General features: G+C 50.7%; 1 protein-coding gene across 10 annotated transcripts in view; it reads right to left on the reverse strand.

The window, feature by feature from the left end:
• The window catches only part of SSBP3 (single stranded DNA binding protein 3), a 165,889-nt gene that overhangs the window by 93,966 nt on the left and 48,087 nt on the right, over nt 1–23,836 (reverse strand). For 2 of the 10 annotated variants that reach the window (XM_060400176.1, XM_042248437.2), the window contains exon 1: nt 23,683–23,820. The exons of 6 other annotated variants lie outside the window; for them this stretch is intronic. The gene's annotated coding sequence lies outside the window, so the exon portion shown is untranslated. Of the gene's footprint in view, nt 6,035–23,682; nt 23,821–23,836 lie in introns of those variants that run through there. 2 more of the 10 variants (XM_042248444.2, XM_042248428.2) reach the window with 1 other exon arrangement.

The raw sequence follows: 23,836 nt of genomic DNA on the forward strand, positions 1-23,836 counted from the left end.
CACTGTCAACAGAAAAAAATAAAAATCAATAAATATAACTGCTGCCACCATGGAGGGAGGCTACCCCAGGGGGGCACTCATGCCAGGTGAACGAGGATTAGAGGTGACCATGAGGGAATGTTACCTATCCCCCACTTACCTTACATCCCCACCTTAACCTGCAGCTCAGAGGAGTGAATAACGCCCCAGGAGTCATCTGCCCAGCCTTGCTCAGCTCCACGTGCCGCTTCTCCAAGGACCATTCTTGTTTTATTCATCCTTGTGGTTACCAAAATCTTCCTGGCACTGAGTCTAAGATATTACTATAAATCAGCCTACCAGCAGTCCCTTGGGCAAAGGGAAGCAAGGGCAAACCCTAGTTCATGGACAGGATGTGTGGTATCCTCTTTTCCTACCATCCCACCATCATCGGTCATCTCACTCACCTCCACTGGCCATCCTCCACCAGGCTGGACACAGGTATCAGGGCTCTCTGCCTAGCACACTCAAGGTGAGGACACGAACTCTACCTACTGACGCAGCCCAATCTCAATACAACTAAGAGCACCAACCCTATGCAGTCAAAACATTCCTTCCCAGAGCCCAAATCTGAAGGACACTACGGGCCCAGAAATCCCTCAGGACAGGCTCCCACTCACACCAACACCAGGCAGAAAAGAGATACCATTAAAAGAAGGCCAACAAAGGGCAACTCAAACCATGCCATCTCTCAAGAGCAGCGGTCCCCAGTCTTTTAACACCAGCGACTGGTTTCATGGAAGACAATTTTTTCATGGACCGGGTACAGGGAGGATCGTTTGGGGATGATTCAAGTGCATTACAAGTATTGTGCACTTTATTTCTAAACTAATGCTGCTGTTGCCCTGACAGGAGGTACTGGTCTGCAGTCCAGTGGTTGGAGACCTCTGCTCTAGAGCACCCAACTCTGGGTCGGGGGCCACCAAGCTACGGTGGGGACAGGAATGCCTGTTAAGGCAGAGCCTGGGAATAATGAGGAAACAGCTCATTACAGTAACTGAAGCCACTGTTAAATGGTTTATTAAACTGCAAAGAAAAATATATCCATCAATGCAAGTGCTTTTTCTATACATCAAGCCCTTGAAAACTTCCCCATTCTAACTGGAAATAAAGGCTTATACAAGCATACACCCATAAGCATATGTCCTGATATAATAACCTCCCTATGTAAAGTCCTCTGTATAGAAAGAAGCACAGGTATAAAGAGAGACAATGGCATCTCATCTGGGTAGGGGCGTGTTATGTCACTCAAGTGTGTGCAGGCACGCACACAAACTTAAACCAGATGCCAAATCATTTCCAGATGCTGCAGTCTAGGATATCCTTTGTTAAGGAAGAGGGGAAAAAAAGCTCGCCCTTCATGGCCAGATACTTGGGTTCAGGTTACATGAAACAGGATTACTTCAGAAAATAGTACAGCTTCACAGCCAAGGCAAAAACCAAAGAACGAAAACCATGTACACAGCCAACATAATTGCAAGACTGAACACAGTGACAAAAAGCCAAAGGCTTCTGGTTTTACTCTGACACGCCTCCCCTGCACCTCACACCTGTGAGCCAACGCAGAGGAGATTTCCCTCAGGCCTAATAACAGGGCCCAAGTTCCTCCCATGACAAAAATCCAGGGGCATCCCATCCAGGTGAAAGGCTATTTGACACTTGCCTGTGCCTGGCTGACCCAAGGCCAAGCAAATCAGCCGCTCCAGCAAGCTCTCTAACCCGAGTGGTCGCCACCAAGAACAAACAGTGTCCACACCCACAGTACAGGTGCAGAGAAAGAAGTCGTAGAGAAGAGATGAAAATTGGCGGGGTCCTTGCCTCAGTCACCCATCATCAGCACCTAAAGCCAAGGGCAACAGCCCTCCTTCAGCAAAGCCAAAACTTTAAACAGATACAAGCCCTGCACCTGTCATCACAGGCCTTATCCTGCTGGTCCACGTCACCTGCCCCTCCCAAGAGCTTCTAACTACACATCCACGTGGGTCACACTCACTGTCAGAAAAACCACTAGTCAAAGACCTACAGGACTGGACGGCCACTGGAGGTTATCTTGTCCAAATCATCTTATCGCCCAGATGAGAAACCAGGGCTCAGAAAGGTAAAGCAACTTGCCTAAGGTCACACAGCTCCCAAGTAGAAGGGTTGGGATTGGATCCCAAAGCCGCCTGGTTAAGGCTACGCTCCTCCCACTCATCTAAATTCCTTTAACCCAGCTGTGGCTACCAGTCCTGAGAGGCAAAGGAAGTGACAACTGGGATAACCAGACACAAGTGGTCAAGGAGGCTGGTGGGAGCAGCAGGGGGGAAGGAAGCCTGTGTGACAGGCACAGTCACTGCACCAGCCCTGCAGGAGAGGCGGCAGGAGAAATGAGAGGCCCAGAAACCAAGTGGAGGAGCGGGCTGCAGAGAAGGGGAGTGACAGTATCTGGAGCCAGGAGACCTGGGTTCTACTTCTTGCTCCGCCAGTGCCTTGGCCATGTCAAGCTGCAAATCTGGGCCTTATTTCCTCATCAGTAAAATCAAAGGGCTGGACAAGATGATCACTGTTTCAAGTCACCAGGACCTGATTACAGCTTCAGCCACACTCACTGGTTACGTGGCCTGCAGTAGGTCCCGCATCACCTCTCCATGCCTCCATCTCCTGACCTGAGATGAGGAGGTGCCAGGCTCCTGGGGCTCCATGCTAAGTGCTCTGGGGGCCATGCAAGCCACAAGCATGCCCCCAACTCACCCTGGCATCAGGAGGGACCAGAGCCAGTTGACTGACTCCCCTGCCTGCAGCCAAAGCTGCAGCTGGATGAGGGGCCCAAGTGGGAGTCAAAAGGATCAGAAAGCGAGGCCAGGTGCCCGCAGGCGACCCGAGGAGAAAAATAAAAGTGTACTGCTGCTGGCACTCAGACCAGGAGGCGAGCAAACGTATGCACACGCCTCCTCCTACACAGTATTGTTCCTGGTGCCTCCGTCAGCAGTTCTGTGGGCTTGACAGCCAGGGCTTCCTAAACAGGGCAGGCTGGACCTGGCGGACACTCGGTCACTTCCCCTCCAGCGGTCCACGGGGACACACGGTTGCCTGGGGTGGGGGATGTGCCCGGAAAGCTGGGCTTGTCCTCAACAAAAGGCTGGGAGCCGGCCAGCTACACGGGTGGTTCGCGGGGGTGGGGTCCTCTCATACCCCACACAGGTGGTCTTTGGCATCCTCGCGTCTGCAGGCAGTCCTGGGGGGTGAGCTGTCACCCAGCAGCAGGGAGTTCACTGCCTCCCCTTAAAGGGCTCCTCTACAGGCACCTGATGTCCAGATTTAGGAGAGCTGACCCTCTCCCAGGCACACACCCACTAGCAGGCCCTGGTTCTGCCCTGGATCCAAACACAGCAGCCAGCGTCCTGCAGACAGGCTGCTCCAAAGAGCACAGTCAGCTCTCCCCTCTACCACTATCCCCACCCATCTCCACAAGGCTGCATGGGCTAAAAGTAAGAGCACTAAGCCATGCTACTGGGGTGTGATTCCCAGACACTGAGAAGCTGAATCGCCTTGGGCAACTCACTTAACTTCTCGTGCCTCAGTTTCCTCATCTATAAAGCAGAGATGATAATGAAATTGAGATACATACACACATACATACATACATATATATATATATATGACAGCTTAGAATGATGCCTGCCACACAGCGAGGATCATGTAAAAGTCAAACATTATTAAAACTGCTTTCAAGATAAATGCCATCATTTCCTTCAACATTTCTTCACTGAAAATCTCCAGCCTCTACTGACCCTCACTTCACTCCAAATAGCACATGCTCTGGACTCCAGTTGGTTCTGCCACCCTCTTGCAGTGAAAATGCTGGGCAAGTAACTTAACCTCTCACGCCTGGGTTTCCTCTTCGAAAAAAAAGGGAAGATCCTCTGACTTACCTCAAAGGATGAACTTAAAGATAGAATGATAATGCATGTAAAGCACCTAGCTGTTATTATGAATTATTAACAAGAACAACATCATCCCTCTCTCCTTATGGACACAATCCTCGTTCAGTGAGCCTGCGTCACTTTCTTTCACTGATGGCCAACCACTGGCACGCAGAACCAACTGTCGGGTACATTCGAGGGTCAGTTTCTCGCTCACTGTTTCAAACAAAGCTTCCTCATCCTGTGCCTGTGAAGTTGGGGCCTTTTTTTTTTTCTGAACTCACGTATGGGACTTTACATTGATGCCTATTAAATTTCATCCTGTTGTTTCCAACCTGAATGGGAGCAGGAGGATTCACTAATCAGTTCTGACTCAACCAGAACAGAGGCGCTGTCCCCAGAAGGGCTGCAAACCCTGAGAAATGGCAGAGTCCAGAGAAGCCAGGCTCTCAGAACTAAGAATGCGACGGCCACAGCTGAGAGGGCTTTGGCCAGTTCTGCCCTCTGTTTGTCTAACACCCGGATGCAAGAGACAGCATTTATTACCAGAGCTCCATCAAGGAAGTGGGCGGGGGGGCAATCATGATTTCAAAAATAAAGCCACATGTGCAAACTGTTGTCATAAACACAGCCCCCTTGCAAGGCCTCTCCTGCATTCCTCCCTACACAGTAATGTGTTTCATTTCTTCAACATAAACACAATCAGATTTATTACATTCCAGCAATATTTCCAGGATGGAGACTGAGAAAGCAACGTTCCCTGGGAATAAAAGGCACTTGCCCATAAGTGTGCAAAGAGAAAGGAGACAAAAGGCAAAAAACAGCCTTCAGACTCTGGGGCCAGGTGACTGTGAGCCACACAAGAACCTGGCTGTGGGAGACAGAGGCCAATTTAAAATGGGGGTTCAAAAAGACTGGGGTTCAAGGCCAGCCTGAAAACTTGCCCACCCAAGTTTTTGCCCATGCAGACTGCAGAGCTTCATGCCATTTAAAAGTCTATTTCCCCTGATCCCAGACACAACAACTCACAAACTGGGACCCTGAGCAGCCCAGCGAGGCATTAGTCCCACCTCTGCCTGCTCCAGTAAACAAGTCTGCATGTAAGATCCAGTAAGACACACACTCTGTCCCCTGGAAAGTGGCAAAGAAGCAAATGGTGGCTGGGTTCTGTCTCAGAACCTTACTCCTTCTCAGCTCTTACTCCTGCTCCCAGGCTGGATGAGGCAGCACCCACAGAGGGATTCCTGGAGAATGCAGGCAGGAAAAGGAAGCAGTTGGGGGAAGGGCAGGCAAAATGAGTCTCACCAGAAGGGAGGACCCCAAGCAGCAGCCAGTGTGATGTCATGGGACAAGCACGGGCACTGGAGCCACAGAAACTACTCAAATTCCAGCTTTACCACTTCCTGTGTGGTTCTGCACAGACCACTTAACCTCTCTGAGCTTCAGCTACCACATGCGGTAGAAAGAAGGCAATGACACTCCCGGTTCTAGCCAGGTACTTCCACACCTCTGTGTGAGCACTAGCTTTTTAAACCTCTCACCATTCAATCAGAGGGACTATAATATGGTAGGCCATCTATCTTCCTTTTACCTACCAGTCTTAGCAGCAGGCAAGGCAAACATGAGTCAAGATTAAACAGATACTGATTGACATGGCCTTCCCCTACCTTGGGTGACCCACTCAAACCCTTCCTGAAACCCCAGAGACTTCAGCTCCTCGGCCCCCACATACCTTCCCTCTGCTCCAAGGAGAAGGGTGCATGCGTGCTAAGTCGTTTCAGTTGTGTCCGTCTCTTTGCAATCCTAGGGACTGTAGCCCGCCAGGCTCCTCTGTCCATGGGGATTCTCCAGGCAAGAATACTGGAGTGGTTTGCCATGCCCTCCTTCAGGGCATCTTCCCAACCCAGAGATCAAACCCGAGTCTCTTGCACTGGCAGGCAGGTGCTTTACCACTAGCGCCACCTGGGCAGCCCCAGGAGAAGGGACTGGATTCGATTCCTGAGCAAGCTCGGTGGACTCCCCAAGCTCCCAAGTGCCCGCACGGGAGAGCAGCTCTGGCTAGGCGCTCCCGGGCCCAGGGAGCCAGTGGGCACCTAACAGATGCCCCTGCCTCTAAGGAGCAGCCGGGTGCATCAGCTTTTCAAAATCAACAAAGGAAGGTTTTCAAATCCTGAAAGGTTTCTCAAGTCCCTTCTAATCTGCCTGCCATTTTGTTTCGTCTGCTCAGCTCAAGTCAAGGGGAACTTGACATTTGGAATACTAACTGCAAATAATCCCGCACCAAGGACAGGGCCTGGCATGCTGCAGTGGCAGCATGTGGCTCCCAAGGATGGGGGGGATGCTCCAGACATAATGGCTATTAGCAGAAGGTCCCAGAAGGCACATGTCAGGTTCTGCCTGTGGCCACCTGGGCGAGGACCACCCAGAACTGGGAGCTACCCTAGGGGCAAAGCTGTACCCAATTCACTGGCTTCCTCAACACTCCACCCTGGGCGTGGCAGAGGAGAGATGCTAGGCAGGATGAACCTATGCTGGATGAACGAACGCCTACAAAGAGCGCAAGAGGAAAGCACCCTGAATCAGGACGTATTCTGCCAAATGCCAGGTGTGAGCCCTGCTCTGAAGCAGCCTCAGGTGAGCACTCTGCCTCTCTGTACTTCCACTTTGCAACAGACTCCACAGCTGGTCTGAACAGCGGCTCTGCCAACCACCCTCCTCCCCCAGGGCCACACACCCATCAGCAGGATTTGCAGGTAGGACCCCATGCCCATCCCTGGCACACACACTCAAGGCCCTGTGCATCAGCCAGGCCACGACCCAGGGTTTGGGGACCTGGGTGCCGTGACTCCCGCTGTGTAATACCTCACTCTGGCCTGCCTTAAGAAGAAGAGGGTAGAAGTGCCAAGAGGCCAGAGGAGGCAGGCTCTGCGTGGCCGAGACTGGCCACCAGTCTCCAACCTCTGAAGCAACAAAGGCTTAGCTGACATACAGTGCTTTTTTCTCAAACTTTTCAAAAACATTTGAAAACATTTGGGCATTTGGATATAAAAACAAAATCCCAGGATCTCCACTGAGTACGGGATAATCTATCACCACCCATAATGTCACACAGGTATATGCTTGGCCCTCCAGAGCCACAGGTTCCTCATCCTTGCAGTACGCAGATTGGCTGTATCTGTGGATAAGGAAAGGCCAACTGCACTAGGCCCTTTTATATAAGGAACTTGAGCATTTGTGGATGCTGGTATCCACAGGGGAGTCCTGCAACCTATCCTCGCAGATACACAGGGATGACTGTACAAATAAAGCTCAACAGCAGGCGTGTCCCTGGTGGTCCAGTGGTTCACAGTTCACCTGGCAATGCAGGGGACACAGGTTTGATCCCTGGTCAGGGAAGATCCCACATGCTGCGGAGCAACTAAGCCCATGTGCCACAACTACTGAGCCCGTGCTCCAGAGTGCAAGAGCCACAGTTACTGAAGCTCCCACGCCTAGAGGCTGTGCTTCGAAACAAGAGAATTCACTGTGATGAGAAGCTCACCCACTGCAACAAAGAGCAGCCCGTTTACCGCAACTAGAGAAAGCCTGTATGCGGCAACGGAGATGCAGCACAGCTAAAAAATGAAATTAATTAATTAAATCTTTTAAAAAAGAAAAAAAAAAGCTCAACAGCAAATAAACCCAAAGTACATACTTGAAACCTCTTATCCCCCATTTCACTAGGTCCACTCCTGCAACTCACCACCTCCTCCAGCAGCCTCGTCTGGCCACGTGCTTGATCCAGGCACCCCTCCTTCTGTGTTCCCACAGCCCCTTACTATGTTCCTAAGCCTTTACTATGACAGTACTGGATCCCCAATACCTCCAACAGAGCCTGGCACAGAAGCCTGACTTGCATATGCTAAAGCAAATGTTTATTTTCCATTTCCCCAACTAGACTATAAAACCCTTGAGGGATAATACTTTATTCGACTTCACTTTGCAAGTACCTGAAAAAGACCTAGCATATACCTCAAACTGAAAAACCATCTGTTGAATTAATACGGGGATGGAAGGATCCATGGCCTCTTATCTACACTGCCCCCTCCACCCCAGGAAGGAGCCTAGAAAACCTAAGCCTTAAAAAAAACAAATCTGAACTACCCTGGGAGATGGCACATCCACTGGATCCTCCTGTCTTTAGAGTCACACACACACACACACACACACACACACATATATATACACCCAAGGGGCATGAGCTTGAGTTTCCATACAGACTCAGGCAGCCAAGGGAGTTCTCGCTTCCCGGCTGAGGCTAAACAGGGACCCAACCACAAACATCCAGTAATGCTGAACATGACGTGAATGATGTAAAAATAGCTCCTGTATCTCGTGCCCCCACCCTTCTACCCAGCAACACAAAGGGCAGAGCGAAGCGACACCCCTAACAAGCCTCAGCCTGTTCCAGCCTGGACAGCCCCAGCCTCCTGCATCTGGGCCAGCTGCTGAGAACCAACAGGGGATTCCAAATTACATTTTAATTACCATAATTTTTCACAGGTACCTGAAACCAGACTGTGACAACCGTGCAAGAAATCCTCAGGCATGATGCACGAGCTGGGTGCTCCAAGCAGGTGTTCTACGCAGGCCCTTTCTCTCCTGCGCCCTTCGATTCAGGGGCACTTTGCGGTGCAGAGTGCTTTCAGGATCCCTTTCAATCCCCAAGAGGCTCTGGATTGAGACAACATGGATTCCAGCCTCTGCAGTACAGTGCCCTCCACAGAGACCTTGGATTAAAGCGGGGAGGTGGGCGGGGGTGGGAGGAATGGAGCTAGGGGTGGGAGTGGGCTTTTTCAATCCCACAGGGTTACCAGGAGTATTAAAGACCAAATGGAAAACATAGTGAAGGTTTTTTAACAGTAAGCATCTCTTTAGGGTAATTCATGCTGGGCAGACAGTGGATGCTTGACAGATCCATATTCTCAGTGTGGACAGGTCTATACAGTTAGTGGTTAAGAGAGTGAGCTCTAGAATTAATCTGCTTACATCTGAATCTGGGCTCTGCAACATTTTAGCCATGGGATCCTAGGGAAGTTAATTACCCTTTCTGGGCCTTAGTTTCACCAACTGAAGAATAAGGACAAGAATAGCAGTTACAGAGGTACACTGCGTCCCGGGAAATAAAAACAAGTAAAGTTCTAGCAGGATGCCCAGCCCAAGCTCACAGCAAGCACTAAATATGTATGTATGTATATATTTACCGGGAGAGAGGAGAACTGCAATTGCCTTAAAGGGAGGGTTCAGCTCTTAGCTCCCCACTCTTAGACATTGTCAGTGAATTCTAGAAGGAAGGGTGGTGTGGGGAGCAGGGTTCTGTGGCCCCCCCTGCTCTGGTTCTGTCTGAAAGCTCACATCTTTCTTCCCCCTACTCTGAGGTAAGTGCCTTCAAGTAAAGGACTGTGTCATGTTGCCTGTTGGGAAGCCCTCAGCTCCCTGACATGTGACTGGCATAAAACTTCTGCTTGGTCAATATTTACAAAATTAATTGAACAAATTAATTTCTCTCTCCTGCTGCTGTGCATTCCAGATATCAAAAAGAAGCAGGCTGCATAAAGAAAGTCCTCTAAAGGTGGCTTGTCTCTTCGGCTACGGTAATATTTGCAAAGGGAGTCGGCCTCCCTGGGCGGCCACTTGTCAGAGCGGCTGGCCGACCACATGGCTGTCTGCTGCCACAGAGAAGCAGAGCGCTTCCTTGGAAAGGCCCCAGGGGGGCTGTGCTCTCAGGGGGAGATGAGTGGCTCAAGCCCACCCATGTCCCCCAATTGTGGGACTCCCCATGCCTGCTGAGAGTCAACGGGGAGAGGGGCCAAGTGGAAAAGCGGCTGCTACCGAAACTCCGAAAAGAAAGCCTAGAGGCAGTGAGGAGCAAGGACACGCTTTATTTTTAGCCACAGATGATGGAAACTTACTCCCAGAATGGAGCAAATTCTGCTTCATCACCCTCAGAACCTTCCCAGGATCCCCAGGAAAATAGCGATTGGGAAGGAGAGAGAAGAGGACACAGAAAAAGGAGGTGAGCCGGGTTGGGGACAAGGGAGGGGGGTCTCTGGGAGCCATGGGTCCCCCAAGCCCGGATGGCTGGAAGCAACAAAGGCTCCTGCAAGTGGGGACGACTCCCGTGGCTAGGAGGAGACAAGGCCTCCCCACCAGAGCCAGTCTGAGACCCAAGGCTGTCACCAAGGCCTCCTCGCTCGGAGGCACAGTGGGCTATGGAATGAGAGATTTCTGAGTTCCCGTGCCTTCTCTGCTGTGTTCTACAGCAGGTACCAAAGTTCACCAAGTCTCTATTTCCTCCTCCACGAACTGGCACCACCACATGGGGCAGCGAAAGGATGCCCGCCCAGTAGGTACCTGGCGCTTGATTAATCACCTTTTAACAATTAAACTGGGGCCCAAGTAAAAGCCTTCACAGGCTCTGCTGTGTGATCCTGGCCAGGTGCCTTCTGTTTGCTGGCTCCATGTCTTTCCACTCACGAAGGGAACGGGCAACTTTTGAGGGGCACCAGCTCTGAGATGCCGTACCCTAAGCTACTGCTCTATTGGCAGAAGTCTCCGTCCTTTTGAGGGTTGGGGGGCCCTCTCTGAAACCATATCCTGACCTCAAAGTGGGCCCACACCTCGAGGAACATTAGAAAATCACAATAAATTCTGATTACAACGGTTATCCTCCACACTCTCACCCAAACCGTATCGATGGGCCAAACGGAATAGACCCTGATCCACCATCTACCCAACCCATGAGGATTTACTATCCCTTCACGGTGCCAAGCTGGGCAGTGAATATTTAGCAAACAGGATAGACCAGTCTCTGCTTTCCCCAAGCTTCATTCCTAAATGCTATAAAATGAGAGTTAATCTTTTATGATGCTTGTGGGTAAGAGCTACAAGGAGAAGTACTGGGAGACTCAGGAGTATCTAACAGGAGCCCTGACCCACCAGGGTCAGGAAGAGCCCTTTAGGTTGAGATCTGAAAGACGAGGGCAGGCAGGTGTTAGGGAAGGGATGGACACCCCTTCCATGCAGCAGGCAGAGGAACAGCACGTGCAGAGGCACTTCTGAGGAACCAGAAGCCAGTGCGGCTCAAGGGCAAGAGCAGAAACCAGACTGCCCGGGTGGGGGCCGGCAAGGCAGACTGCTGCCATGCTCTAGCCCACCTCTGCCCCCATCCCGCAAGGAGAACCTCTGGATTTGGGTAACTTTCCTCTGCACAGACGGCTCCAGGAGAGATGCAGATGGCCCAGCGCACAGCAAAACGAGACAACGCGGACGGAGTTCCAAACAGGCATGGCATCCTGGTCTGGACCCGGCACCAATGGGGAGAAGGACCCCCTCCAACAGTCTCTTCGTTTCCCTAAGGATTTGCCCCAGCCCTGCCTTCACTCCCACTTGTTTTGCTTCTTGTCTGATTTTTGTTTATTTTTAAACCGGGGCCTGCTTACGGTCAGGTTAATGCATTTTTAAAAAGAGAGCTTGAATGTGCCATGGCCCTCGCTGAGAGGAGAGGGTGGATCAATAGCCCTCTTAGCGGTCTTCCTCTCCCACCAGCAGACCAGAGGGGTGGGGGCACCGGGGCCAGCCTGGGGCGTGCCCTGCAAAGTGGGTCTGAGAGCAAGGCTCACCCTCTCCCTCCTTTCACCGCCTCCCACTCCCAGGCAGCATCTCCCGCTCGCCCCACACCATCTCCAGCGGGAGAGCCCAGGACACAGGAAGACAGGCTCAGGTCAGATAGAGCATCAGACAGAGCCTAAAGCCTTAAGTTCAAATCTCAGCTTAGCCTCTTAGCAGCTTTAAACGCTTGGACAAGAGACTTAACCTCCCTGTACCCCAGTCTGCTTAAGGAACAGGTGGAGATCTGTCTGAAAAAGGAGTGATGTGATGAGAAAAGGGATCTGCGATGCTGCTGCCCAATAAGACATCAGCATCTACCCCATTTCTTGGGCTCCTGGCCCCCCAACGCAGCAGACAGCACCCTCTGTGGAGGAGCAGATCTGCTTGCTGTCACAGATCCTTCTTGCCCATCTCTCCCCCCCAACCCTCGACCCCAGCTGAGTGGCAGGCTTTGAGCTCTCTCAAGTGAACCCCCCACCCCCCCGCCACAATGCCGACAGATGGAGAGTCCTAAAATACAGCGTATGGATCATGTTTCGTGACTAGCAAAACATGCCAGCCGGGACACTCGGAGAACCCGGCCGGTTTTCAGGAACAGGATTTTACACGTTTCCCAGGATTGGCGGATCTGCGCTCGCCTCCGCCCGCCCGCCCACCCGTAAACCCCGGAGCCCGGGATCCTGCACCGAGAGGATACTCAGGACACAAGGGGGCTGTGGGGGAGGGGAGTCCCCCATAACCAACAGGTTGGCCATGCCCTGTGCCCTTACCCTCAGTCGCTTTTAACACTCTTACTACTATTTATTTATTGAGCACCTACTACTACGTACCTGGACACGAATCTGCCATTTGGCACTTGTTCTAAAGTCACAGAGCTTGGGTTCCAATGCTGACCCTCACTCTATGGCCCTGGGCACGAGCTTCACTTCTCTGAGCCTCAGTTTTCTCACTTCTGAAATGGGGCTGGTAGGACCTCCCTCACTAGGTCAGGGTGAGGACTCTGGAAACAACCGTCTGTGGGCAACTAGAACTACCACGGTCCTGGTCACAACAGCCTGAGTGTGAGGCCACTATCGCTGGCTGTCCTACAGAAGGGAAAATGGATGCAACAGGGCCACAGCAGCGTGCGATGGCAGAGGGGAGGGCAGGGCACACGGCTGCCTCTGAAGGGCCTCAGGGATGGGCTTCAAAGGGTCTGCAAACCCCTGGGCTTATCACGCACAGCTGTTTGTACATGTGAACGTGTGGGGCTGGCGAGGGCACCAGATCTTATCAGCCTCACGGGGCTCTAGAGGCCCATAAAGGTTAAAAACCATAGCTCTATACACACTTGTCTGCTCCACACACGCCTGGTTCCCCTGGCAGTGCCGTCCTAGACTCTAGCATTTGGAGTAAGGATTACACCCCATTTCCCTCTCCCCAAGGGAAAGAAAGTAGTTCTTGGCGAGAGCAGTTACAAGAGCTCCCAACTTGAGGGTAGAGTCAGAGACCCACAGGCAGGCAGCTGTGCGAACAAGCCGCCTAGAAGGGAAGCTACAGGCCACACAGGGTCGAAGATCTCAAGATGGACCATCTAGAACCTCAGGAGTAGGTATCTTTGGTCAGGTGATGGGCTGACTGATTAGCCAAATGAACAGATACTCCCTCCTGGACTTGACCTCCTGGGGGCAGGGACATGTTTAGGAAATAAGCCAGAACAACAAGACGTAAGTCAGGGCATTCACTTTAATCTTTGCAGAAGAGCAGTGCCAGAGTTTTATGTTTACTGTCTAACTCCCTTCACAATGAACACATATCCATGGAGTTTTTGGGAAATGAGACCTGGAACTAATCTACTTACAAAGCTACCTAGGTAAAGCACACAATCAACTTGGCATAATATCATAAATACTTATGCTGTTGCCCAGAGCAGATTCCAGGAGGGCCCCTCCGGGAATAGAAAGCCTTCCACTCCAGGGAAGGTATCATTCTGATGAAACCAGAGCACACTTCAGACAGTTCCTTGGGTCCTCTGTGGTGGGATGCAGAAAGAGCTCTCCTGTGACGATGGACAGAGAGTGGCAGACCCAGGTGACCTCACAGGTTCTGAGCAGCGAAGGTCGTGGAAAGAGCCCCCAAAACTGGGAAAGAGTGAAAGTTAGTCACTCAGTCATGTCCAACTCTTTGCGACCCCATGACCCCATGGACTGTAGCCCATCAGGCTCCTCGATCCATGGAATTCTCCAGGCAACAATACCAGCGTGGGGTGCCATTCCCTTCTCCAGGGGATCTTCCCAACCCAGGGATCAAACCCAGGTCTTCTGCACTGCAGACAGATTCTTTACTGTCTGAGTCACCAGGGAAAGAATTGAGGGCAACGCCTAATTAATTTTTGTCTCTTTTTGGGGGGAGGCAGGACAAGGAGAGAGATGGAGAACATAAGCGCCCCAGCACTGAAGCCCTCAGCAGCTGACAGCTCTCTGAAATGCGAACATCTGTAAATTTCCTTCGGGTGTGTGGTTTTCAGTCCCTGTATCTTAGGGATATGTGTGATCCAGACTTCCTAATTATATTACATTGGTTTTTACCAACATAACAGCTACAAATGCTTTCTGCTCCACTTCTGTCCCCTGTGTGGAAATGCTTCTCAGACCAAGGAGACTATAAAGTCATGGGGAGAATGCTCAGACTCAGGGTCAGATCCTTCTGCTTGATCGGGAAACTTCTGTGAGGGAAGACAGGGTGCTGGGCCAAGCCATCAGATGCTGACCCATGCGCATCCACAGCAGAAACACAGGAGCCCCAGTAAAAACTTCCTTACTGACCCCACCCAGGATTTGCCCTTTCTATGAAACTGTTCCTAGCTCCCAAGGCTGCCTGCACAGACAACGCCAAGAAGCACACTTCAAAGACCTTCTAAGCCCCACCCACCCCGCAGGGAAGAAGCACCAAAACTGCCTCCAGATCCAGGGGTTCCCAGCCACCTGGCCCCATCTCCTTCTGCCAGAGGACAGGGAGAGTAAGTCCTGGCTTGATCAAGTTGGCCTCAAAATTAATAGGGCAGGAAGGAAAAGCTTGTCGGTGCTTCTAAGGTCATCCCCGAAGCACCTGCATGAATGTTTCCTTTAAGCTTTCTTTTTAAAACCTTGGTTTCCACAGAAGTAGCTTCTCACCATAAAAGCCAGGAGGCATCTCACCTCTGTGCAGAGCCAAGCCCGGAACCTGGCAGAGAGCGGATTCCTTACACAGTTTACTAGACTGGCTGGAATTACCCAGTCGATTAGGATCTTTACGGCCCTTTATAATAGGAATTTGAACACGTCCTCTGGATTCGGGGCTGGCTTTATCACCCTGTATTGCGGGTTAAATTGTGTCCATCTAAAGAATATGTGCAAGTCATCACCCCCAGTCCCTATCTATGAACGTGACCCTATTTGGAAGTACAGATCTTCCCTGACTTACAAGGGGGTTATGAAAATATAACTAAAGATCATATTAAGAAAATGCACTTAGTACACCAAACCTCATGAACATCAGAGCTTAACCCCCCTGTCTATCTTAAACGTGCTCAGAACACCTACATCAGCCCCCAGCTGGGCAAAATCATTGCACACAAAGCCTATTTTATAATGAAGGGCTGCAAAGCCAATTTGTGTAACATATTCAATACTGTACTGAAAGCGAAAAACACAATGGTGGTCCGGAAGGGAATGGGTGGTCTGTGTACATTGCTCACCCTTGTGACTGTCAGGCTGACTGCGGGCTGCAGCCACTGCCGCTAACCCAGCATCACAAGAGATCTACCTCATGTCACTAGTCTGGGGAAAAGTTCAAAATTCAACATCTAAAGTACCGGTTTTTCCTTATTTCATATTACTTTCCCACCATCGTAAAGTCAAAAAAAATTGTAAGTCAAACCAGCGACCACTCTGTCAAGTCTAAATCCTTTGTACATGTAGTCGAGTTAGGACAAGATCATGCTGGGTTAGGATGGACCCTAATCCAGTGACGGGGATCCTTATAAAATAACGGACATTTAGGCACACAGACCCACGGGGAGGCCGTGGGATGACAGAGGCAGAGACTGGAGAGATGCGAGCCAAGAAACGCTGAGGCGTGCCAGCAACACCAAAAAATAAGAGAAAGGTATGGAACAGGCTCTCCCCCAGGGACTTGAGAGGCAACATGGCCCTGCCGACACCTTAATTCCAGACTTCTAGCCTCCAGACCTGTGAGAGGATAAATTTGTTGTTTAAAGCCACCCCATTTGTGACAGTCTGTTACTGCAGCCTAGGAAACGGATACAGCCTGAATTATTTCCAACTCGCCAACCTCCACCTATACCCTGCCCCACCCCTCTCCTCCTTCTCTGCACTGCTCCCAACTCAGGGTTCTGTGACCCACCTTGACATTTGTGCAGCCACCCTTGACCGCCCAGCAATACCGTCTGGGACACGTTAGAGTCCCCATTCCCCGTCTGTGTCACAGCGACACAGGCAGGTGACCTTTACTGGGTGGGGGGTTCTGTCCCTTCCCCTACCAACTAACAGCCAAGGACAGTCTGAGACAGCACACAAGACGTTACAAAATAGAGAGAAGAGGTGGGGACGGGGTGGAAAGTGGGTGGAAATAAGGAGAGTCAGCAGAAAGGGGGAGAGAGAAGGAGAAAGTTCAGAACAGAGCCTGAAGGCCAAGGGCAAAGACAAGAGGCAAAGAAAGCAGCCCGTCCCCCTGCCCCTCATGGCCAGCCACACACTTCTCACTCCCTCCCCGACTCGCTTGATGCCTGCTGGAACTTTTTACTCCAACAGCCTGCCAAGCAGGTTAACACCTGGAGAGCAGTCTACCCACAGAGCTGTTACACTTTGAGCTTCTGCAAAGAGAAAGCCAACCCACTTCCATCCAGAGGCTGCACTTTATTTGTTTTGGGTTTTCACTACCTGGAACTTGAGGGGGCAGAGTCAACATCAGATGGTCAAGAAGCTGGCCGGGTGGATGGATGCCGCTTGAGGTTCCGCACGCTGCCTCACCTGTAGCAGCTTAAGGGGCAGAGTCACCTGGGGTCCTGGGGCACCAGGGAGGGCACATCCCAGCCTCAGTCCCCTACAACACTCACAGCTCAGGTGGTGGGAGGCCGGGAGACTGACAGCAGTCACTGGTGAAGCAAGTGGCCTCTAAATCTCACCTCCACTTCCAGAAAACCACCAGAAACAAAGCAGCCTCCAGCAGTGGCAGCGGCAGCAATGATGGGTAATACTGATCTATTACAGTTGGTCAGAGACCACACCAAGCCCTCGTGCCACAATCTTCTTGGGTTCTGACACTCACACTCAAAGCAAGTCCACAAAATAAAGCCAGGTACAAGGGACAAGTGCAGCACTGGAGAGGCAGCCTGGTATCTTGTTGAGAACCTGGGCTGGGCTAGAGACCTAGCTCCACTCCCTGCAAACTGTATGCCACTGAGCTGGCCAACAAAGATTTATTGAGCACCTGCAATGTGCTCTTGGAGAAGGCAATGGCACCCCACTCCAGTACTCTTGCCTGGAAAATCCCATGGACGAGGGAGCCTGGTAGGCTGCAGTCCATAGGGTCGCGAACAGTCGAACACGACTGAGCGACTTCACTTTCACTTTTCACTTTCATGCATTGGAGAAGCAAATGGCAACCCACTCCAGTGTTCTTGCCTGGAGAATCCCAGGGACGAGGGAGCCTGGTGGGCTGCCATCTATGGGGTCACACAGAGTTGGACACGACTGAAGTGACTTAGCAGCAGCAGCAGCAATGTGCTCTACGGGCCTCATCTGTAAAACGGGGTGACAATACCTACCTTAACACAGTTCATCTGAGGAAGGGACATGATGGCAAACCTAAGATGCTTAGCCAACAGTGGGTATTTTTAAAAAGAGCCGCTACAAAGGAGAGATCAGAATTATTATGGTCCTATTTTCCAAATCAGCTTAAGGTCAACAGCAGATTTCCCCATCATTCACGAGAATGTCAGCCCCGTGAGGACAGGCAGGGTTATCATCTGCACTGCTCCCCCCTGTACTCGTGGCATTTACAACAGCGCTTGGCTCAGGGCAGGCACTCAGATGTTTGTGATTTGAATGAAAAAACTGCTGGATATCCAAGGCACCCAACAGTGGATGCATCAGAACTGCATGACACATAAAACATCCTGGGGATGAAAGGACAGAATACGAGATTATAAACAAACAGTCCTGCCTGCCCAGCCAGGAACACAAGGCCCAGGTGCCCACTCGTTCCCTCCCAGTGAAGCCAAGTTCAAAGGGGAACCCAGCAGTGATCTGCTTCTGGGGAAGCAAACCAGCTCCTCTCAGAGAAACCAGGTAAAGACCAGTGTAGTCTTCATCGTATTCATTAAATGAGGGCTAAAAAGGTGCACTAGGAACCAGGTGAAGAAGGGCCAGAAAAACACATCCACATTACTTTGCAGAGGATCTTTCTCAAGAGATGGCTCTCGGTTCACTGAGGATTCGTCACCCGCTTTAACTTCTCTCTCCTCTACCCATTTCCGTGTCGGGTTCAAACATACCTGGAGAACACCCCGGACCGCAGAACACAATCAGCTGCCGTCTGGAGCCCCGCCCCCCGGTATCTCACCCCCGCAGGGGCTCTTCCACCGAAGCTGCTGGCTGTCACGCCAGCTCTTCTGCCCGAGATTAAACTTCACCAAACCCCAACCCAGGGTACTTCACCGAGAAGGCCTTTACCATTTCCATCCCTCCTCTCTGTGCCCCAGCTGCCACTCCTATCCTGGGGCGATTAAGACCCCCTCAGACGTAGGACTCAGGGGGCGGCCATGTGAAAAGGCTTTGTGACAGAGAGACAGCTTACGGGCTGAGCCACTGCCTTCCCCAGTATGTGATCCACTGTTCCTAAAAAGGGGCATACATGTTATAGCAACAGTACCTCCCGGTGGGGCTGGAGTAGGGGACTCCGGGTAGGAACACAAGAACGGCCCCAAAATGGTTTCTTTTTTTTTTTCCTAACTGTGGTACAAACGCTATTCTTAGAAACTCTTAGTCTTCTCTTTCTTGCCCATGAAGAATGGACAGAAGTACAAGCTAGAAAACCGTGCCAAGCACAAGCAGTCCTGCAAAGCAGAAGTGCTCCCGTTTTTCTCAAGTGATTAACAGGTCCAAGAAAGGCTGGGGTGCGATTTACGAGGGCCACAGCCAAGAGAGATTTATACGCGTATGGCCTTCGGATGGTTTTCTAAGACTGTGCACGACTCTCCTTTGGCTGAGGATCTCAGCAGCAAGTAATTTTCTAATTGATTCATTAGCACTCCAATCAACTACCACTGTAGACACAAAGGGCCTTGCTTAGGTCTCAAATGCCTGAGCCCAGGACTCTGAGCTGAAAGAGACACTCCAGCTCCCGGGTCAGCTCAGCCCAGGGGTGCGGAGACAGCCCTACACAGAGACCCTCTAAAAACCACAACCAACACGGAAAGCAACTCAGAGACTGGAAACAGCTACACAGCTTCTGAAACGTGACTTTCCGTAATGAGAATTTTCTGACTGGAACGTGATTATGCGAAAATGGAAAGTGAAAGAGGAGGAAAATACCCTGAAAAGAAGCAGTCCCCCCAGAAGTCAGCACAGAGTTAGTCTTGATGGTGGAAAGAAGGGGTGACTTTTTCTTCTTTCTCCTTTTCAAAATGACCATGTATGGCACACACAATTTCCTCAGCTTCCTCAGGTGTAAAGCCACAGCAATTATGCCCAATTCCCAGGGTTTCTATAAGAATGAAATCAGATCATGAATCAAAGAACCAGACCCACGTACTGCGGGCTCCGGACAGAGCACCAGGCTTTCCCGCCAGCGAAGCGACTCACAAGCCCACCAGCCACTCGTAGGCCAAAAATCAAAGTTACGCTCAGGGAGGTTATAAATTACTCCTGTCACCTGTGAATTGTTGAAGCTACAAATGCTGAAATTCACAGATCTCAAGAGTAATGCTGTAATAATTTAAATATAAATTAAGCTTTAAAAACAGTCTTCCTTCATCGCTCCATACTCCTTTGGCATGTGGGATATTCACATAAGACAGGGTTCCTCACTGGGTCAGCGCAGTAGTAGGAAGGAGCCTCCAGCAGAGTCTACAGAAATGATCAGAAATTGCACTTGACCATCATGGGATTCTGGACCTGTCTGCTGCCCGTATACCCAGCTGCAGAAATGTCCTCAAACAATGCAAGGCGTTGTGGACGGACTCCTGACTCAACCAAGCCTGAACGAGCACGCTCCTCTACCTAGCCAGCCAGACATCCATTCATCTGTTTCACCCACCCGACCTATCTATCCATCTGAAAATCAAGTTTATTCTCCATAAGGAACTCCTGGGTGAGCCAAGAGGCAGTAGGATCTCAGCAATTCAACAGTCTTCCTTATTAGGAAAGACAAAACACAGCAAGTAGCCTCAGTCTACACAGCCTTGGGCTAGACAGGGCTCAAGGTACATAAAAGGACCAAAGGCCTACAGACATGACTCTGCTCGTCAAAGCACAAAGCTTCAGAACTAGAGCAGGACGCCTTAGGAAGCCTGAAGGAAACCGATGCAAGCCCTACTTCCCCTAGCGAGGAATTAACTTGTTACGCTAGGAAGTGACATTCTCCAGAAAACCCAAATGGATCCAAGTTTCTTGGCTGGTAAGTAAGGTGGCTTCTTCAACTGCCATCGTGAAAAAACGTCAAACTTCCACACAATATACCAAGGGAACCTTGGTCAAAAACTTCTACCAGGTCTCTCCAGCTTCCTATGAGGCTTCATCTCATCTCCAAACCCCTTCCTCCCTTCCCCTCACCTCCCACTCTTCAGAGCATAAAGTCACCCGTGTCGTGTCTTACTATGGCAACGTTAACACAACAAGGCAAGCATAAATGTGGGTGGCTACCATCTGATGAGTCTCACTGCGCCAGGATCCGTAGCAGGAAGCAGCTGCATCTCACTCATCTTTTTCACCATTCGAGCTCCTACCATGATCAGCATTGTACTCACTACTGTTATTATTATTATTACTGTTAGCAGAAATGTGTGGAGAGTGCAACTGCTCTGAAATCGCTGTATGGCGGTAAATTCTTTGTTGATTTTTCCTACTCTAAAACAGAGAAGGGCTAATAGAAGGACCTTAACAAGCTCCATGAAACTCAACCAGGAGGCACAACAGTAGAACAGAAAATCTATCCACCCCCAAAACACATATATAAGCAGGCTCTGTGGGGTACTCCTTGAATGGCAAACCCTAGAATGCAAGGGAAACTTTGGGGGAGGGGGATGCACCGACCCTCAGGAGCTCCAGGTTTTGGTGGCAGCCCTGCAGGTAATGTGCTCCCAGGTGGTCAACCATCCCACGCAGCCCTGGGTTTCTTCACCTGTAAAGAATCCACTAAGGATCCCTCCACACCCCTGCAATGGGAAACGCAGCTCTCTGAGGGCCTCGGCCAACTCTGGAGATGAACACAGTTTGTTTTATCTATTTTGCAACTAATGAGGCCTCGGCTCTCTAATTGGAATAGGACAGATCCATTCTTTCTATCAAAATCAGGCATATTGTGGACAGGAAGAACTTTGGGCCAAAATGGGAAAGAACTTTAAGCCAAAGTGGGAAAGATGGTCACCTCTACTTTTTTTTTTTTTTAAGTAGAACAAGAAGTTTATTATTCCCACTCAGTAGTTTCTGGGGGCTTTGATGTTAAGTCATACATGATCAAGAAATACCACATATCTTTTTAACCCTAGCGACCATTTTTAACATCACTTCTATAGGGATCTCATGGCCAAGGGCTGCAGATACACCAGTCATGAAATCACTAGTAATAACAGTTCGAATAACCACAGATCTCTGGCATGAAGGCTACTTCTGACGTGCGTCCCAATCAAAATGTAAAGGTGTCAAAATAACAGGCATTTGGCTGGTTTTCCCAGCATAGTCAGACTCCCTGAGATCTTATAGGCCTCAAAGTCAGCTTGGCATAAAGTATTGAGCACCCCTACTGTTCCACATCCTAAAGGTCTACGCTACACTACACTACACTCTCACACACACACACACCACACCACCCCCCACCCCCAAGTCAGGATCTCTCTTGATAGGAAACCAAGTAAATTACATGCAGAGTAACAACCCAATTACAACCACCCTCTCTCAGGTTCCATGAAAGTCAACAAAAACAGGCAGGGTCCCAAGGCTGCCCCCCAGGTGTGGCTGGACCCCTGTCTCCCCAGTGCTGCAGTTCAAAGATAAAGGAGGTAGCACTCAACACATCCTCGCTGAAATGCATGAAATCACACAAAACTACAGACAACGACTAGGCAACTCTGAAGCCACATTCTATACTGAGAAGCCAGTCTGAGGCTCAGCAGAGCAGAAAGACGTGGCCAAGATGCTTCTTCTATCCACGGACATGGGCCAGGGGACCTGAGGTGCTGAGGATGATGAGGTTGATTCCTGTGTTTTACAGATGGGAGACTGTGGTGCAGAGGGGACCAGAGCTGGGCTGGACCCTGTCCCTTGGCTGCAGGTGGCAGACCATGTGCCATCCCAAGAACACTCCTGTGTCACAACACCAGGAAGAGCTGGCCAGCAAGGGACGAGTCTCCTATCCCACTGCCTCCAACCCCATCCTCTGAACCCAGAAAGCTGAAGCCTGCAGTCAATGGGTCTTGCTGTGCATAGACACTCTGGTCTGAAAAGGAGGCATGTCCCTTTGCCATCTGCAGTGAAGATGCACCTCCTAATTCTCCACACTCCCACCCATCAAGAACCACATTCCGGCCCAACCTTTCCCATGCACCTGCCACACACAGGAGTGGACAGTCCGCTTAAGGCATGGTACAGTGGGGCAAGTCCTCACCTGGGATCCCAGAGCCCTGGAGACAGACACTCCTGCCTCACTGGTCCTCTGCTTCTGCATCTATGAAGTAGAAGCAGTGATTCTTCAAACTACCGACTGGGCCTTTAACCCACAGACGTCTCTTCAGAGAGCCCACGACTATGACAGGGAAAGGGAGTGAGCCATACAAAATTCCCTTGCCAATTCCAGGAACCCTCAATCTTTCCAGAGGGAAGAAATCTGGAAAAGTAAGACACCCAGGAAGCCACCAATTGCCAATCCCTGTGAACCTGGGCATGAGCTAACACAGAACACTGCATAGGGCACCAAGTTCAGGAAGGTTTGGACTTCTCAACACACCATCTACACGTTCCAATTACTGAGCCCACAGATTTCCAGGTAATTACAGCCAAGAGGAAAGAAGAACAGACAGGACCCCTCTGAGAAAGGTGGGCTGAGGAATGTGAGTGTCTCTGCCTCTCCAAGCCAAAAAAACCCATCCTGTCCTCCATACAAGGTGCCTCTAAAAGTAAGGGGAGACGTAGGCAAAGGGCCCTCACACACTGGGAGCCCTCAGGCCAGGAGAGTGATCTGAGCCTCCCCTTCTCTGCACAGCCTGGCACATGCAGCATCCGACCAACGTTTGCCAAGTGAACGAATGAAAGTAGGTATTTGTCCTTCGCCTTTCTGCTGCAGGCATGGAGCTGAGTCCACAGCAGACATGCAGCTAATGTGCTGAACTAAACCAAATTTCTGGACAACATCCAGCTGAAGGTAAATAAAAGAAGAGGGCAGCAAGTGTAGGTACTGCAATAGAGTCTCTCCACCCCTTACTCAAATCTAAGGAGGATTCCTGGCAAACTAAAGAAGTTCTCCTGAAATCCGCCTAAAAAGTCTGTCCCTCTTAGTTCACTAAAAAACAGGATTCAGTTTACACGGTGGGGTTTTAAGAAGGCAGCTATTGTGTGTGGAAAGCAAACCTGAGTTCACACCCTTCTACCCGTGCCCCCCTCTTTGTGCGAGGGACACAGACCCCCATGAGGGCTCCTGGAACCCAGCTCCCTCTCCTCCACCCACCGTGCCTGGCCAGACCCCCATTAGCGCACTGCTCGTGCCATCAACACTGTTGGTTTGGAATGTGCCAGTAATTCTACCGGCAGGAACAGCAAGCTTTAAGCTCAGTAGAGAAACCAGCTGGAGAGGCAGCCTCATGAAATAATGAAATGCCAAACCAACCCCTACATCTTCTCCAGTCTCTCAGGTCACCTACCAGATTAGAAGGCCTGTTGCTACGGCAACCATATCTTGCAAGTGCCGGCTGAACTTCCCCATAATTTTTAACCCTTTAACTAGCTTGGAGAGGGTGGTGCGCAGATGAACCCAAACTGCGGGAGAGTTGGCCTGCTCTGGCAGCGCTTTTACAA

Source organism: Ovis aries, chromosome 1 (genome assembly GCF_016772045.2).
Source record: "Ovis aries strain OAR_USU_Benz2616 breed Rambouillet chromosome 1, ARS-UI_Ramb_v3.0, whole genome shotgun sequence".
In the NCBI taxonomy this organism is placed as follows: domain Eukaryota; kingdom Metazoa; phylum Chordata; class Mammalia; order Artiodactyla; family Bovidae; genus Ovis; species Ovis aries.